At 39.0% G+C, this 16,746-nt stretch overlaps 1 protein-coding gene across 6 annotated transcripts in view; it reads left to right on the top strand.

Annotated features, from left to right (window-relative positions):
- The window catches only part of ARHGEF9 (Cdc42 guanine nucleotide exchange factor 9), a 515,595-nt gene that overhangs the window by 172,509 nt on the left and 326,340 nt on the right, over positions 1-16,746 (top strand). Inside the window, exon 1 of one of the 6 annotated variants that reach the window (XM_088834158.1) lies at positions 2,461-2,579. The exons of the other annotated variants lie outside the window; for them this stretch is intronic. The gene's annotated coding sequence lies outside the window, so the exon portion shown is untranslated. Of the gene's footprint in view, positions 1-2,460; positions 2,580-16,746 lie in introns of those variants that run through there. 6 annotated transcript variants of the gene reach the window in all.

Raw genomic sequence — 16,746 nt, 5'->3', positions numbered from 1 at the left:
CTAGAACAAAAAGTCAGAGACCAGCAGGCAGAGAAGGCTGAAAAATAGTGTCAAAAGCATGGGAAAAAAACCAGGGCAGAATAGTGCTACAGAAGCAAAGGGAAGAGAAAGTTTTGAGAAGTAGAGGGTGCTTACTGGAATCAGTGTTTACAAGGCTTAAATAGGACGATTATTATTTTTTTTTAAAAGTGGCTTTGGATATTAAGAGGCTTTACTTAATAGGTGCTAAGGTAGTGTAGACATAGGAGCGTGGCTTTTGCAACTGAATAGACCTCCATCCAAATCTAGGCCCTGATAGTGATGAGCTATGTGACGGTGGGCAACCTCTTACGGTCTCACTATTCTATAAGTCAAATAAAGGTAATGATATCTACTGCCTAGGATTATTTTGAGTATTGAAGGAAATAATGCATCTGAAAAGGATAGGCATGTTGCCTGCTAACTAAGTACCCAATATATGTTAATTTCTCCCTTTGTCCTGCCCCCCACAGGATCGAACTAGGAAGGAAAGAGGTCTATATACAAAACAAATATTTGTTTAGGCCAACTCATGTATATCTTAGGCAACTCAGAGATGAAGATACATGATTACCTTCAGTTCAGTTCAGTTCAGTTGCTCAGTCGTGTCCAACTCTTTGTGACTCCATGAATCACAGCACGCCAGGCCTCCCTGTCTATCACCAACTCCTGGAGTTCACTCAAACTCATGTCCATCGAGTCGGTGATGCTATCTCATCCAGCCATCTCATCCTCTGTTGTCCCCTTCTCCTCTTGCCCCTAATCCCTCCCAACATCAGACCCTTTTCCAGTGAGTCAACTCGTCGCATGAGGTGGCCAAAGTATTGCAGTTTCAGCTTTAGCATCAGTCCTTCCAATGAACACCCAGGACCGATCTCCTTTAGAAAGAACTGGTTGGATCTCCTCAGTCCAAGGGACTCTCAAGAGTCTTCTGCAACACCACAGATCAAAAACATCAATTAATCGGCACTCAGCTTTCTTCACAGTCCAACTCTCACATCCATACATGACCACGGGAAAAACCATAGCCTTGACTAGATGGACCTTTGTTGGCAAAGTAATGTCTCTGCTTTTTAATATGCTGTCTAGGTTGGTCATAACTTGCCATCCAAGGAGTAAGCATCTTTTCATATCATGGCTGCAGTCACCATCTGCAGTGATTTTGGAGCCCAAGAAAATAAAGTCTGACACTGTTTCCACTGTTTTTCCATCTATTTCCCATGAAGTGATGGGACCAGATGCCATGATCTTTGTTTTCTGAATGTTGAGCTTCAAGCCAACCTTCTCACTCTCCTCTTTCACTTTCATCAAGAGACTTTTTAGTTCCTCTTCACTTTCTGCCATAAGGGTCGTGTCATCTGCATATCTGAGGTTATTGATATTTCTCCCGGCAATCTTGATTCCAGCTTGTGCTTCTTCCAGCCCAGCATTCCTCATGATATACTCTGCATATAAGTTAAATAAGCAGGGTGACAATATACAACCTTGACATACTCCTTTTCTTATTTGGAACCAGTCTGTTGTTCCATGTCCAGTTCTAACTGTTGCTTCCTGACCTGCATACAGGTTTCTCAAGAGGCAGGTCAGGTGGTCTGGTATTCCCATCTCTTTCAGAATTTTCCACAGTTTATTGTGATCCACACAGTCAAGGCTTTGCCGTTGTCAGTAAAGCAGAAATAGATGTTTTTCTGGAACTCTCTTGCTTTTTCCATGATCCAGAGGATGTTGGCAATTTGATCTCTGGTGCCTCTGCCTTTTCTAAAACCAGCTTGAATATCTGGAAGTTCACGGTTCACATATTGCTGAAGCCTTGCTTGGAGAATTTTGAGCATGACTTTACTAGTGTGAGAGATGAGTGCAATTGTGTGGTAGTTTGAGCATTCTTGGCATTGCCTTTCTTTGGGATTGGAATGAATACTGACCTTTTCCAGTCCTGTGGCCAAGAAACTCAAAGTCCAGCTGAGGAGGCAGGAGAGTCAACTTCTAATTACGGACATATTATATCTGTAATGGAGTTGGTGGTTCAGACATTAAACAGTCCATCGGGTTGTAGAGTCAGAGCTGAACAATTAACACTATATTATACTATACATGTAACAGACAAGATAGGAACAAAGGGATTGGGTGCATGGGGAGAGGGAATATTGGAGGATCTCTCTGAACTTAACATTTGCTTTATTCAATTAGACCATGACTATACTTAGATAACTTCTAAACATATTAACTGTCTCATTTAAGTACAATAAATATGTAACTGGAGACTCTTGGTGCTGAACTAATTTAATAATGAGTTATATTTTAATAGAATAATAATGACAAATTAGCTTGATAGAAAACTAATTGGTTAGGAAATTGTTAAAATTTTCTATCTATCCTTCTCTCTTTCCCTCTCTTTGTCTTTCTTTACAGGAATCTTCACCTAGAGGAAATTAAACTCTTCAGACCATAGCCCAGACACCATTGGCCAAAACTGGGGAGAATCCTATGCTGTTGTCTTGGTGGCTAGACAGAAAGACAGCTTCCAGTCTCTATCCTGGCAACCCAAACTCTGGCATACCCGGGTAAATATCCCAGAGTGCAGGAATTGCTCAGGAAGTGATTGGGAATAAGAGTTTAGTGCAGAATGTAGGGTGGGAGGCAGAGAAGCTAGGATAGATGGAGTTCCAATACCCCAAATGGTGATTTAGGAAGGCCTGGATAGAGGTTGGGATTGTAGGGATGGAGAGATGGATACAGGCTTAGGAGATGGAGGTGCAGAAAAAAAGTAACCACATTCATTTGCTGAAAGAGTGAATATTAAGGCTACCAATCCAAAAACAAAAATTAGCTTTGAAGTATGCAAATGTGTATTTTTCTATCTCAACTTCCCCTCCCTCCCTCCTTCTCATCCTCCATATCCACCAACTCCTCTACTACCTCCTCCACTTTCTCCTCCGTCTTTACTTATTCCTACTTTGGAAAAAAAATTTCTTGGCTTCTTAAGCCTCTGCCTGGCTTCTCTCTCTCCCCATGGAATTTTCAAGGCAAGAGTACTGGAAAGGGATACTCCTGCAGGGGATTTTCCCCACCCAGGGATCAAACCTGTGTTTCTTGTGTCTCCTGCATTGGCAGGCAGATTCTTTACCACCAGTGTCACCCGAGAAGACCCTCTTTATCTCCGTCTCTAATTTGTCCTATTTACCACAACTTGTAAATGTGTGGTCAATATCAAAACCTGTATCTTTCGTATTTGCTTGTCAAGGCTATCACCTTGATAGGTGTCAAATGCAATCCTATTTTGAAAATAGACAAGATTGTGTAATATGAAGCAAAAAAATATATTGGTTAGGTCCCTAATAATTTATGACCCCCTCTTTCATTTAATTGCCTCTTTTTTGTTTCTCCTTTCTTTGATTCTCATTTTCTGTCTGTTCAAAGCCCTTTTAGCTACTTTTGCGTTTTTCTCCTTTTCTTTTATCATGCTCTATTCTTTCTCTTGTTCTCTCATTATCCTGGCCAGCCTTCTTTAGTTCTGTTTCCTCAGGCTCACTTCCTTACTGTGTTGGCTTATCTCTCTCCTACTTGACACTTCCCTCTTTGTTTTTATTTTCTTCTTCCAATCCTCCTGTAGCTTGTAGATCTTCTTTTTCTCTGAGTCTCTGATTCCTCCCCTGGATTCTATTGTGTCACACTCTTTCTTTTCTCTGCAATGGCCAGTTAAGACTACGGAGCAGTGGGTATAAGGGTCTTTTTCATCAGGGCTGCTCATAGTCTCCCAGGCTGTTCTTGCCGCAGTCTGCATTACTGACACTGGTGAAAATTCCACCCATACACTGGTCCAAGGAGAGACATAATGCAGCAGGAAATGTGTTGTTCAGTTCCTTAATCATGTCTGACCTTTTGTAATCCCATGAACTGCAGCACACCAGGCTTTTCTGTTCTTCACCATCTTCCAGAGTTTGTTCCAACTCATGTCCACTGAGTCAGTGATGCCATCCAACCACTTCACCCTCTTCTCCTCCTGCCTTCAATCTTTCCCAGTATCAGTCTTTTCCAATGAGTTAGATCTTTGCATCAGGTGGCCTAAGTATTGGAACTTTAGCTTCTCCATCAATCTTTCCAATGAATATTCAGTGCTGATTTGCTTACTTTAAAATTGATTGGTTTGATCTCCTTGCTTTCCAAGGAACTCTCAAGAGTCTTCTCCAGCACCGTAGTTTGAAAGGGTCATTTTTATAGCTTTCGGCCTTATTTATGGTCCAGCTCTCGCATCCATACCTGACTACTGGAAAAACCGTAGCTTTGACTATATGGATCATTGTTGGCAAAGTGATGTCTCTGTTTTTTAAAACACTATCTAGATTTGTCATAGCTTTTCTCCCAAGGAACAAGTGCCTTTTAATTTCATGTATGCAGTCACTATCCACAGTGAATTTGGAGGCCATGAAAATAAAGTCTGTCACTGTTTCCATTTTTTCCCCATCTGTTTGCCATAAAGTGATGGGACAGTGTGCCATGATTTTCATTTTTTGAATGTTGAATTTTAAGCCAGGTTTTTCACTCTCCTCTTTCACCTTCATCAAGGGGCTCTTTAGTTAGTTCCTCTTCACTTTCTGCATTAAGGTGGTATCATCTGTTTATTTGAAGTTATTGATATTTTTCCTGGCAATCTTGATTCCAGCTTGTGATTCATCCAGCCTGGTATTTCACATCATGTACTCTGCATATAAGTTAAATAAGCAAAGTGACAATATAAAGCTTTCACATACTCCTTTCCCAATCTGGAACCAGTCCATTGTTCCATGTCCGGTTCTAACTGTTGCTTCTTGCCCTACATACAGATTTCTCAGGAGGCAGGTAAGGTGGTCTGGTATCTCCACCTCCTTAAGAATTATCTAGTTTGTTGTGATCCACACAGTCAAGGACTTTAGTAATGAAGCGGATGCTTTTCTGGAATCCCCTTGCTTTTTCTGTGATCAAATAGATGTTGTCAAATTGATCTCTGGTTCTTCTGTCTTTTCTAAATCCAGCTTCTACATCTGAAATTTCTCAGTTCAGATACCATTGAAGTCTAGCTTGAAGGAAGTTGAGCATTACATTGCTAGCATGTGAAATGAGCACCACTGTGTGGTAGCTTGAATATTCTTTGCCATTGCCCTTCTGTGGCATTGGAATGAAAACTGTCCTTTTCCAGTCCTGTGGCCACTGCTGATTTTTCCAAATTTGCTGGCATATTGAGTGTGGCACTTTCACAGCATCATATTTTAGGATTTGAAATAGCTCAGCTGGAATTCCACCACCTCCACTAGCTTTGTTGGTAGTAATGCTTCCTAATGCCCACTTGACTTCACACTGCAGGATGTCTGGCTCTATGTGAGTGATCACGCCATTGTGGCTATCTAGGTCATTAAGACCTTTTCTGTACAACTCTTCCATGTATTCTTGCCACTTCTTAATATCTTCTGCTTCTGAACCTTGAATGTGAATGGATTAAATATTCCAACCAAAAGACATAGAGTGGCTGAATGGATACCAAAATAAGACAAATATATATGCTCTCTACAAGAAACCCACTTCAGACCTAGAGACATATATAGACTGAAAGTTAGGGCATGAAAAAAGATAGCTCATGCAATGGAAATCAAAAGAAAACTGGAGTAGAAACAGTTACATCAGGCAAAATAGACTTTATAATAAAGACTGTTGCAAGAGATAAGGAAGGACACTAGAAAATGATCAAGGGGTAAATCTGAGAAGATAAAACAATTATGGATATTTATGTACCCAACACTGGAGAAGACAATAGCAACCCACTCCAGTGCTCTTGTCTGGAAAATCCCATGGATGGAGAAGCTTGGTAGGCTGCAGTTCATGGGATCGCTCAGAGTCAGGCATGACTGAGCAACTTCGCTTTCACTTTTCACTTTCATAAATTGGAGAAGGAAATAGCAGCCCACTCCAGTATTCTTGACTGGAGAATCCCTGGGACAGTGTAGCCTAGTGGGCTGCTGTCTATGGGGTCGCACGGAGTCTGATACACCTGAAGCAACTTAGCAGCAGCAGCAGCATCTACCCAACACAGAAGGACCTTGATACTTAAGACAAATGCTAACTGGCATAAGAGGGAAATCAACAGTAACACCATAATAGTGGGGGACTTTAACACCCCATTTACTCCAATGCATAGACCATCCAGACAGAAAATTTAAAAAATGCAAGCTTTAAATGATACTCCAGGCAAGAGTACCAGAGTGGGTTGCCATTGCCTTCTCTGGTGTTGGGTACATAAATATCCACAATTGTTTTATCTTCTCAGATTTATCCCATTATCTAGTGTCCCTCCTTATCTCTTGTAAGTCTTTATTATAAAGTCTATAAAGACATCCCAACTGAAAGTAGAAAAATACACCTTCTTCTCAAGTGCACTTGGAATACTCTCCAGGATAGATCTTATCTTGGATCAGAAATCAAGCCTCTGTAAATTTAAGAAAATTGAAATCATATTAAGCATTTTTCCAACCACAATTTTTTAAATCAATTATAGGAAAAAGCTGTAAAAAACCAAAACACATGGAGGCTAAACAGTGTGCTACTAAATAACCAATGGATCACTGAAGAAATCAAAGATGAGATTTATAAATATCTAGAAATAAATGACAGTGAAATCATGGTGACCCCAAACCTACAGAATGTAGCAAAAGCAACTCTAAGAGGGAAATTTATAGCAATACGATCTAGCCTCAAGAAAGGAGAAAAATCTCAAATAAACAACCTAACTTGACACCTAAATCAACAAGAGAGAAAAAAAAAAACAACCCAAACTAGAAATCATAAAGATCAGAGCAGAAGTAAATGAAATAGAAATGAAGAAAACAATATCAAAGATCAATGAAACTAATAGTTCTTTGAGAAAAACAAAGCTATAAAAACTTTAGCCAGACTCATCAAGAGAAAAAAAGGAGAGGATCAAATCAGTAAAATTATGTTACACCTGACACAGCATAAATACAAAGGATCGTAAGAGAATACTACAAGCAACTATATGCCAATAAAATGGCCAACTGGGGAAAAAAAAATGGACAAATTCTTAAAAAAAGTTCAAACTTCCAATACTGAACCAGAAGAAAGAAAATGTAAACAGACCAATCACAATTAATGAAACTAAAACTGTGATTAATAATTTTCCAACAAACATAAGTCCAACACCAGATGGCTCCACAGGCAAATTCTATCAAACATTTAGAGAAGAGCTAATACATATCCTTCTCAAACTCTTCCAAAAATTAGTAGACAAAGGGCCACTCCCAAACTGATTTTATGAGGGTATCATCACCCTGATACCAAAGCCAGGCAAAGATACCACACACAAAAAAGTTACAGGCCAATATCACTGATAAATATAGATGCAAAAATCCTCAATAAAATAGCAAACCAAATCCAACAATATATTGAAGGTATTATATACCCTGATCAATTTGGATTTATCCCAGGGGTGCAAGAATTCTTCAAGACATGAAAGTCAATCAATGTGATACACTATATTAACAAATTAAAGAATAAAAACCATATAAACATATATGGTATATTGATATAAACATATCAATAAATACAGAAAAAACTTTTAATAAAATTCAACACTCATTTATGTTAAAACTCTCCAAAAGTTAGACAGAACCTACCACAGCTTAATAAAGGCCATATATGATAAACCAAGGCAACCCACTCCAGTACTCTTGACTGGCAACTTCCTTGGATGGAGGAGCGTGGTAGGCTACAGTCCATGGGATTGCAAAGAGTCGGACACGACTGAGCAACTTCACTTCACTGACAGCTAATAACATACTCAATGTTGAAAAGCTGAAGGCATTTCCTCTAAGATCAACAACAATATAACCATGTTGCTCATACCACTTTTATTCAACATGCTTTTGGAAGTCCTAGACACAGATATTAGAGAAGAAAAAGAAATAAAAGGAATCCATATTGGGAAAGACGTCAAACTGTCACTGTTTGCATATGACATGATATTATATATAGAAAATCATAAAGATGCTCCTAGAAAACTAATAGAGCTCACCAATGAATTTGATAAAGTTGCAGGATGCAAAATTAATACAGATAACTCTCTTGCATTCATATACACTAATAAAGAAAGTTAAGAAAGAGAAATTAAGGAAACAATCTCATTTAATATCACATGAAAAAATGAAATATCTAGGAATAAAGGAGCCAAAAGACCTGTACTCAGAAAGCTGTAATATATTGGTGACAGAAATAAGGACAACAGAAACACGTGGAGAAATATACCATGTTCTTGGATTAAAAGTTATCAATATTTTGAAAATGACTATACTACCCAAAGAAATCTACAGATTCAGTGAAATCCCTATCAAATTACCCATGGAATTTCTCACAGAATTAGAACAAAATATTTTTCAATTTTTATGGAAATACAAAAGACTTTGAAAAGCCAAAGCAGTCTTTTTGAGAAAGAAAAATGTGCCTGGAGGAGTCAGGCTACATGACTTCAGACTATACTAAAAAGCTACAGTAATCAAATAAGATGGTACTGGTACAAAAACAGAAATATAGGCCAATGGAATAGCATAGAAAGCCCAGAAATGAACTCACACACCTATGCTCACTTAATCTATGACAAAGAAGTCAAGAATATATATACAATAGAGAAGATAATATCTTCAATAAGTGATGCTGGGAGAAATGAACAGCTACATGAAAAGGATGAAAATAGAACACTTCCTAACACCACACACAAAAATCAACTCAACATGGATTAAACACCTAAATGTAAAGTCAGAAACTATAAAACTCTTAGAGGAAAACAGACAGAACACTCTTTGACATAAATTTCAGCAAGATCCTCTTTGATCCACCTCCTAGAGTAATAAAAATTAAAAGAAGATAAACAAATGGTGTCTAATTAAACTTAAAAACTTTTGCACAGTAAAGTAACTCATAAACAAAACAATAAGACAACTCTCAGAATGGAATAAAATATTTGCAAATGACACAACTGACAAGGAATTAATCTCCAAAATATGTGAATAGGTCATGCAGCTCAATATCCAAAACACTAATAGCCCAATCAAAAACAGGATGAAAATCTAAATAGACATTTCTCCAAAGGAGACATTCGGATGGCCAAAAAACACATGTAAAGTAGTGCTCAGTAGCACTACTTACTAGAGAAGTGCAAATAGAAACCTCAATGAAGCATCACCTCACATAGGTCAGAATGGCCATCATCAAAAAATCTATAAACAATAAATGCTGGAGAGGGTGTGGAGAAATAGAAACCCTGCTACCCTGTTGATTGGAATGTAAATTGTACAGCCATTATGGAGAATGGTATAGAGGTTCCTCAAAAAACTAAAATTACCATAAAAGTATAGAACTACCGTATGACCTAGAAATCCCATTCCTGGTTATATACCTAAAGCAAACCACAATTCAAAAAGATGCATGCACCCCAATGTTTATTGCAGCACTATTTCCAACAGCCAGAATATAGAAGAAATTTAAGTGTCTATCAATAGAAGAATGGATAAAGCAGATATGGTAAATATATACAGTGGAATATTACTCAGCCATAAAAATGAACAAAATAGCACCATTTGCAAAGATGTGGATAGACCTAGAGAGTGAAAATACAGAGTGAAATATGTGAGAGAGAAAAACAAATATTATATAATATCACTTATATGCGGAATCTAGAAAAATGGTACAGATGAACTTATTTGCAAAGCAGAAATAGAAATACAGATGTAGAAAGCAAACTTATGGATGCAAAGGGAGGAAGAGGGGTGAGATGAAATGGGAGATTGGGATTGACATATACACACTGCTATGCATAAAATAGATAACTAATGAGAACCTATTGTATAGCATAGGGAACTCTACTTAGTGTTCTGTGGTGACCTAAATGGGAAGGAAATCTAAAAAAGGGGAGATATATGTATATGTATAACTGATTCACTTCACTGTAGGGCAGAAAGTAATACAGCATTGTAAAGTCACTATAATCCAACAAAAATTAATAATAATATAAAATAATTTGGTGCCTCCAACCATCTGTCAAAATGCACTCCACACAGCTTTCTTTATAGAAATTTTCCTAGGGTCTATCTTAGGTCCTGAACCTAAGTTACTCAGAGAGGGAGAGATACAGGCCTGGCTGAGTAAGTGAGATATGAATCTACAAAGCAAACATTGGTATTTCTTGTACCTATAAGCAGGTGAGGTCTAAATAGATCTACTTGCAAATGCTCTCCAGTAGTTTCTTCCTACAAGTACATTTTAATAGAACTTTAAGAGATGATGCTTTTCTCACTCAATCCATTAATGATTCAAAGGCTAAGAATTTGAAGATGTTTTAATAATTAAACACAGAATATTTAAATGGAAAGAAATTCAGAGATAATTATATCTTATCCCTTCCTTTATAATCAGGGGTAAGTGATACTCAGAGAAGTCAAATAACTTGCCGATGGATACATACATAGTCCAAAGCAGAAATTCAACTAGAACCTAGCTCTTCTCATACAGAAGGTTCTTTTCACTAACACATGGTGTTCTTGAGTTGTAGGACAGAATCAGTGACCATACAGGTGAACATACAGGGAAAACATTAGACCTTGGAATTATATAGTTATTTATACAGATTCCTGGGAACTAAGGTGACAAACTCATCTCCATTTGCTTATAGAGGGTATACAGAGTTTCCCAGCTTAGCCATTAGTGGAACAGAAAACACTGCCTACTTTATTGGCTTGTTGGCATCCCTTTCCTGAAAGAATGTTATTAAATGTGTTTACATATAATTTGCATAACTATTTAATTTATTTATAATATCCCTTGAACTAATATCAATATATAGAAATCTCCTCCATCTCATACATTGGTACACACAGAATGTCAAGCGTTCTTGGTTCAGTTCAGTTCGGTTCAGTCGCTCAGTCATGTCTGACTCTCCGCGACTCCATGAATCACAGCACGACAGCCCTGCCTGTCCATCACCAACTCACGGAGTTCACTCAAACTCATGCCCACACAGTCGGTGATGCCATCCAGCCATCTCATTCTCTGTCGTCTCCTTCTCCTCCAGCCCCCAACCTTTCCCAGCATCAGAGTCTTTTCCAGTGAGTCAACTCATCGCATGAGGTGGCCAAAGTATTGGGGTTTCAGCTTTAGCATCAGTCCTTCCAATGAACACCCAGGATTGATCTCCTCTAGAATGGACTGGTTGGATCTCCTTGCAGTCCAAGGGACTCTCAAGAGTCTTCTCCAGCACCACAGTTCAAAAGCATCAATTCTTCGGCGATCAGCCTTCTTCACAGTCCAACTCTCACATCCATACATGACCACGGGAAAAACCATAGCCTTGACTAGACGGACCTTTGTTGGCAAAGTAATGTCTCTGCTTTTTAATATAGTATCTAGGTTGGTCATAACTTTCCTTCCAAGGAGTAAGCGTCTTTTAATTTCCTGGCTGCAATAAGCATCTGCAGTGATTTTGGAGCCCAAAATATAAAGTCTGACACTATTTCCACTGTTTTTCCATCTATTTCCCATGAAGTGATGGGACCACATGCCATGATCTGCGTTTTCTGAATGTTGAGCTTCAAGCCAACTTTTTCACTCTCCTCTTTCACTTTCATCAAGAGGCTTTTTAGTTCCCCTTCACTTTTGGCCATAAGGATAGTGTCATCTGCATATCTGAGGTTATTGATATTTCTCCCAACAATCTTTATTCCAGCTTGTGCTTCTTCCAGCCCAGCGTTCCTCATGATGTACTCTGCATATAAGGTGACAATATACAGCCTTGATGTACTCCTTTTCCTATTTGGAACCAGTCTGTTGTTCCATGTACAGTTCTAACTGTTGCTTCCTGACCTGCATACAGGTTTCTCAAGAGGTGCTTGCATGTAAAAAATGTTTGCCATTAAGCAGTCTAACTTTCTAAAAGAGATGAAATATCTAATTAAGAAGAACTTTACTCTGGGGAAGGATTTGTGTTTCCAAGAATCTCTGTTGAAATACATATACATTTTAAGAGCAATCACACCTTTTATCAGCTTTCTTATCTTGGAAGGAATTGATTTAGCAATCAGCCCAGCAAACCATGAGGCAGTGAGACACAGAGCTGCCTAGTGTTGAGGTAAGCCAGACCTAGATTTGAATCTCAGTTCTGCTTGTGAATCTAACCTTGGTTTCTTCTGCTATCCCATGGCACTGATATAATAACAGATGTCATACCTCATGTGGCTTTTGTGAAGATTAAAGGAGACAATTTAATGCTTAACATAAGCTGAACTGGATAACATGCAGTTCACAGTATGGGTAGTGTATCTGAGTGAATTGTTTAATCAGAGAAAAGAAATTTTCTTGGGGCTGACTGGAATCAAACTGCTTAGATTAAAATCTCAGTCTCAATATGTATTTTTTTGTGTGTGAAATTTTAGACAAGTTATTCAAAATTTTGTGCCTTAGTTTCCTTTTTATAAACCAAGGACAAAGATGGATCCCACCTTATAGGGTAATTTTGATGGTTGAATGAGTAAATATAAATAAAGTGCTTAAACAGTGCTTAGTATATAATAAGTGCTATGTGAGTATGCACTATTATGTCTCACTAATTGTACTGGTTCCTTAGAACTCTACCATCTCTACATCCTTTCCTTCTAAAATCTCCTCCTGCCACTTATACCCCTGCCATTTACTGGAGATCATCTTACCCACATCTCTACCTTTAGATAGCCTCTCATCACACCTCTTGCAGAGAGGTCTCTTACTCTTAACGATCTCCAAGGAAGATGCTTCAGCCACCCAAGATCCCTAAACAGATCCCACTAGTTCTAAAATCAGAATTTCTCTTCAGGTTCTAGTGTTTCATGTCCTGAAATGGGGCAAGTGGGGGCATCCTAATTAGCAAAAAAGTATGGTGCAAAGTATAACTTATATGCAGAGTACATCATGCAAAATGCTGGGCTGGATGACTCATGAGCTGGAATCAATATAAACAAGCTCAGATATGCAGATGATACCACTTTAATGGCAGAAAGTGAAGAGAAACTAAGGAGCCTCTTGATGAAGGTGAAAAGAGGAAGGTGAAGAAGCTGGCTTAAAATTCAACATTCAAAAAACTAAGATCATGGCATCCAGTCCCATCACTTTGTGGCAAATAGATGGGGGGGAAATGGAAACAGTGACAGATTTTATTTTCTTGGGCTTCAAGATCACAGTGGATGGTGACTGCAGCCATGAATTTAAAAGATACTTACTCCTTGGAAGTAAAGCTCTGACAAACCTAGATGGGCTATTAAAAAGCAGAATACCACTTTGCCATCAAAGTATAGTCAAAGCTATGCTTTTTTCAGTAGTCTTGTAGGGATGTGGGAGTTGGATCATAAAGAAGGTTGAGAGCCAAAGAACTGATGCCTTTGAACTGTGGTTCTGGAGAAGAGTCTTGAGAGTCCCTTGGATAGCAAGGATATCAAACAAGCAAATACTAAAGGAAATCAACCCTCAATATTCACTGGAAGGGATGATGTTGAAGCTGAGGTTCCAATATTTTGGCCACTTGATGCGAAGAGCCAACACATTGGGAAAGACCTTAATGCTGGGAAAGATTGAAGGCAGGAGGAGAAGGGGTTGACAGAAGATGAGATGGTTGGATAGCATCACTGACTCAGTGGACATGAGTTTGAACAAACTTTGGGAGATAGTGATGTTATCTCACTATACATGAGGTAGTCCATGAGGTCGCAAAGAGTTGGAAACAACTGAACGACTGAACAACAACAACACAGTGCAAAGAGCATTTCAGAGATGCCTTGGTGTCATATGGATCTGAGTTCAAATGTCACTCTGCCATTTACTAGATCCATGACTTGGGCCTAGTCAAATTCCCTTTAGGAGCAAGTAATTTCTCTTTCTAGGGCCTTAGTTTTGTCCACTGAAACATGGGCATAATAAGAGTAAAGTACCTACTATATAGATTTGTGATGCAAATAATGAAACAATGCATCTCAGAACCCAGCCCAGTACCTAGCACAAATTCAATAGATGATGTTGCCTGTTCTTTTCATTAACAAAAACAATAAAGAGTGTTTTTTATGCCTGTTTCAGACTTTACCACTACTGTCCCTTGAACTGGTATGAGTTTAACTATGTCCCCTTCAAATTAATATGTTAGAGTTCCCATCACCAGTACCTTAGAATGTAACCTTTTTTTGGAAATAAGGTCATGGCAGAAGTACTTAGTTAAGACGAAGTCATACTGTAGTAGTGTTGGTCGCTCAGTCGTGTCCAACTCTTTGCAACCCTATGGACTATAGCTTGCCAGGCTTCTCTGTCCATGTAATTCTCCAAGCAACTATACTATAGTGGGTTATCATTTCCTTCTCCAGGAGATCTTCCCAACCCAGGGATCGAACCTGGGTCTCCTGCATTTCAGGGAGATCCTTTACTATCTGAGCCACCAGAGAAGCCCATACTGTAGTAGGGTGGACCCCTAATCCAATATGACTGACATCATTATATGAAGGGGAAATTTGCACACATATATGTACACATAAAGATTAAGGCATGATCTACAAGCCAAGAAATGTCAAATATTGCTAGAAATAGTTTTCTAGAAATTAGGAGAGAGGCATGGACCTGATTCTCCCTCACAGTCCTGAGAAGGAACCAACTCTGCTGTCACCTTTTTTTCAGACTTGTAGTCTCCAGAACTGAGAAGATAAATTTCTGTTGTTTAAGCCACTTGGTTTGTGGTACTTTGTGTGGTAGCTCTAGCAAACTAATACACAGTCTAACAAACTCCACCTGAGCCCAGGTATCCTCACTGTGTCCCAAGAATTCAGCTACTTCCTCTGTTTCTTCCATCAATCCCAGAAATATAAGCAGCTGTTTCTGGCAGTCCTGATGCACACTCACTATTAGGATCTGGCTTGGCACTTGCCAGTCTTTGTCCAACTGCCTGAGTAGTGCTAACTGTAGCAGAAACTTGTTTGTGTTAGAAAAAGAAAGAATGAAATTACTTGAAGCCACCAGAGTTTAGCTTCATTTCAGCTACAAGTGACTATTTTTATCATTGTTTTCTGCCTAGAGATGATCTCCTAGTTAGTCAGTTTTCATAAATATTTTAGCTGTAGGCTTGATTCTTCCCTCCTCCCTTTTCTTCCACCCAAATATAGAGTGCTGTAAGATGAAGAGCATCGATTCTTCGGCGATCAGCCCTCTTCACAGTCCAACTCTCACATCCATACATGACCACGGGAAAAACCATTGCCTTGACTAGACGGGCGGGAGGAGAAGGGGACGACGGAGAATGAGATGGCTGGATGGCATCACCAACTCTGTGGACATGAGTTTGAGTGAACTCCGGGAGTTGGTGATGGACAGGGAGGCCTGGCGTGCTGTGATTCATGGGGTCGCAGAGAGTCGGACACGACTGAGCGACTGAACTGAACTGAACTGAACTGAAGATGAAGAGCCAATTTTTCTGACTCTCTGAGCTAGGGGCTGGGGAATGGCCTGAGTGTTAGAGAAGGTCAAGCCAACTACTGGGCCTACAGCAAAGACTTATGAAGTGGGCATGTGTTGGTGGCCCTGTCTTAGTTGTCACCGTTTTCTCCAGAGGCTTAATCAAAATAATAATCACACACCACAGTAGGAATGAGGCTTCCAATCCATCAGATTCACTTGGCAAGATATACGCCATTCAGCTGATTCATGTTTTCTCACTAGCTGTGCACAAACAGAACTCAATGTGCTAGTTAGAGACGAAGGAAAGAGAATTAAGAAAGAGATTGTGTGAAATGAAAGAGGAAGAAGGAAGGATTGGGAATGAAAAGAATAAAATAAAGATAAAGAGCAGGATAGACCAGGCCAGAATTCTTAGCCTTTGAAGTGGTATTGAATTGAGGAGCCCTGTTAAAGGAAAAAGGGAAATTAATACTGCTACTGCACTGGATCATCATTTGCTGAGAAGAATTTGTACATTTATTAAATGCCTGTTCCCTGCCAGACCCTTTGTGCACACTACTTTCAATGAGGAAATTAAGGATCCAGAAGTGCAATTCCAAAGCCTTCACATGGTCTCCCACTTATTGCAAGCACATGTTTCAAAATGCCTTGTGGGGGTCCTTAACTTGGAATTAGAAATAATAAAGGGAAGAATTATAAGCTCCCAAGGATAGGTATCAGGTTTCCAGCGTTGTCTTTGGTGTCAATTAAAAATTAAAATACAGAAGAATAATAGATCTTCATGCTATTCAACACCATATGGACCAGCCCCTGCTTGATGTTCTCCACAGAGTTAGTTATTTTCCAAATGACGTTAGCAACTTGGGAGATAAAATGATACAATATACCAGGGAACCAAAGGAGATCTGAAACATGAAAGAGTCACCCCAAGTGAATGAGTATCACTCATGGCATGCTTTAGGAAGATAGTAGATAAGTGTATTTGTAAGTCAAAACGTATTGGTCATCAATACCCCCAGAAGCCACTCCTATAATTGATTTGACTGCTAATGTATTGTATATTCACTAATCTGGAATCAGGAGGTAACCAGATGACCCTTCAAGGTCCTTGCTAGTTTCTTATTTTCTGGAATGGAAGATACTGGAGTCACTATTGGTGGTTAATATTTTGGCTTCTGACAGAGTTTCACCTTGGGTGAAATGGCAATGGTGCCTGTAGGAAGAAGCCTATTTTAAAAT

This window comes from Moschus berezovskii, chromosome X (assembly GCF_049115385.1).
Source record: "Moschus berezovskii isolate FMDL1 chromosome X, NW_MosBer_1.0, whole genome shotgun sequence".
In the NCBI taxonomy this organism is placed as follows: Eukaryota; Metazoa; Chordata; class Mammalia; order Artiodactyla; family Moschidae; genus Moschus; species Moschus berezovskii.
Note: the sequence above shows the minus strand (reverse complement) of the source record. Positions and strands in the feature narration are given on the sequence as shown.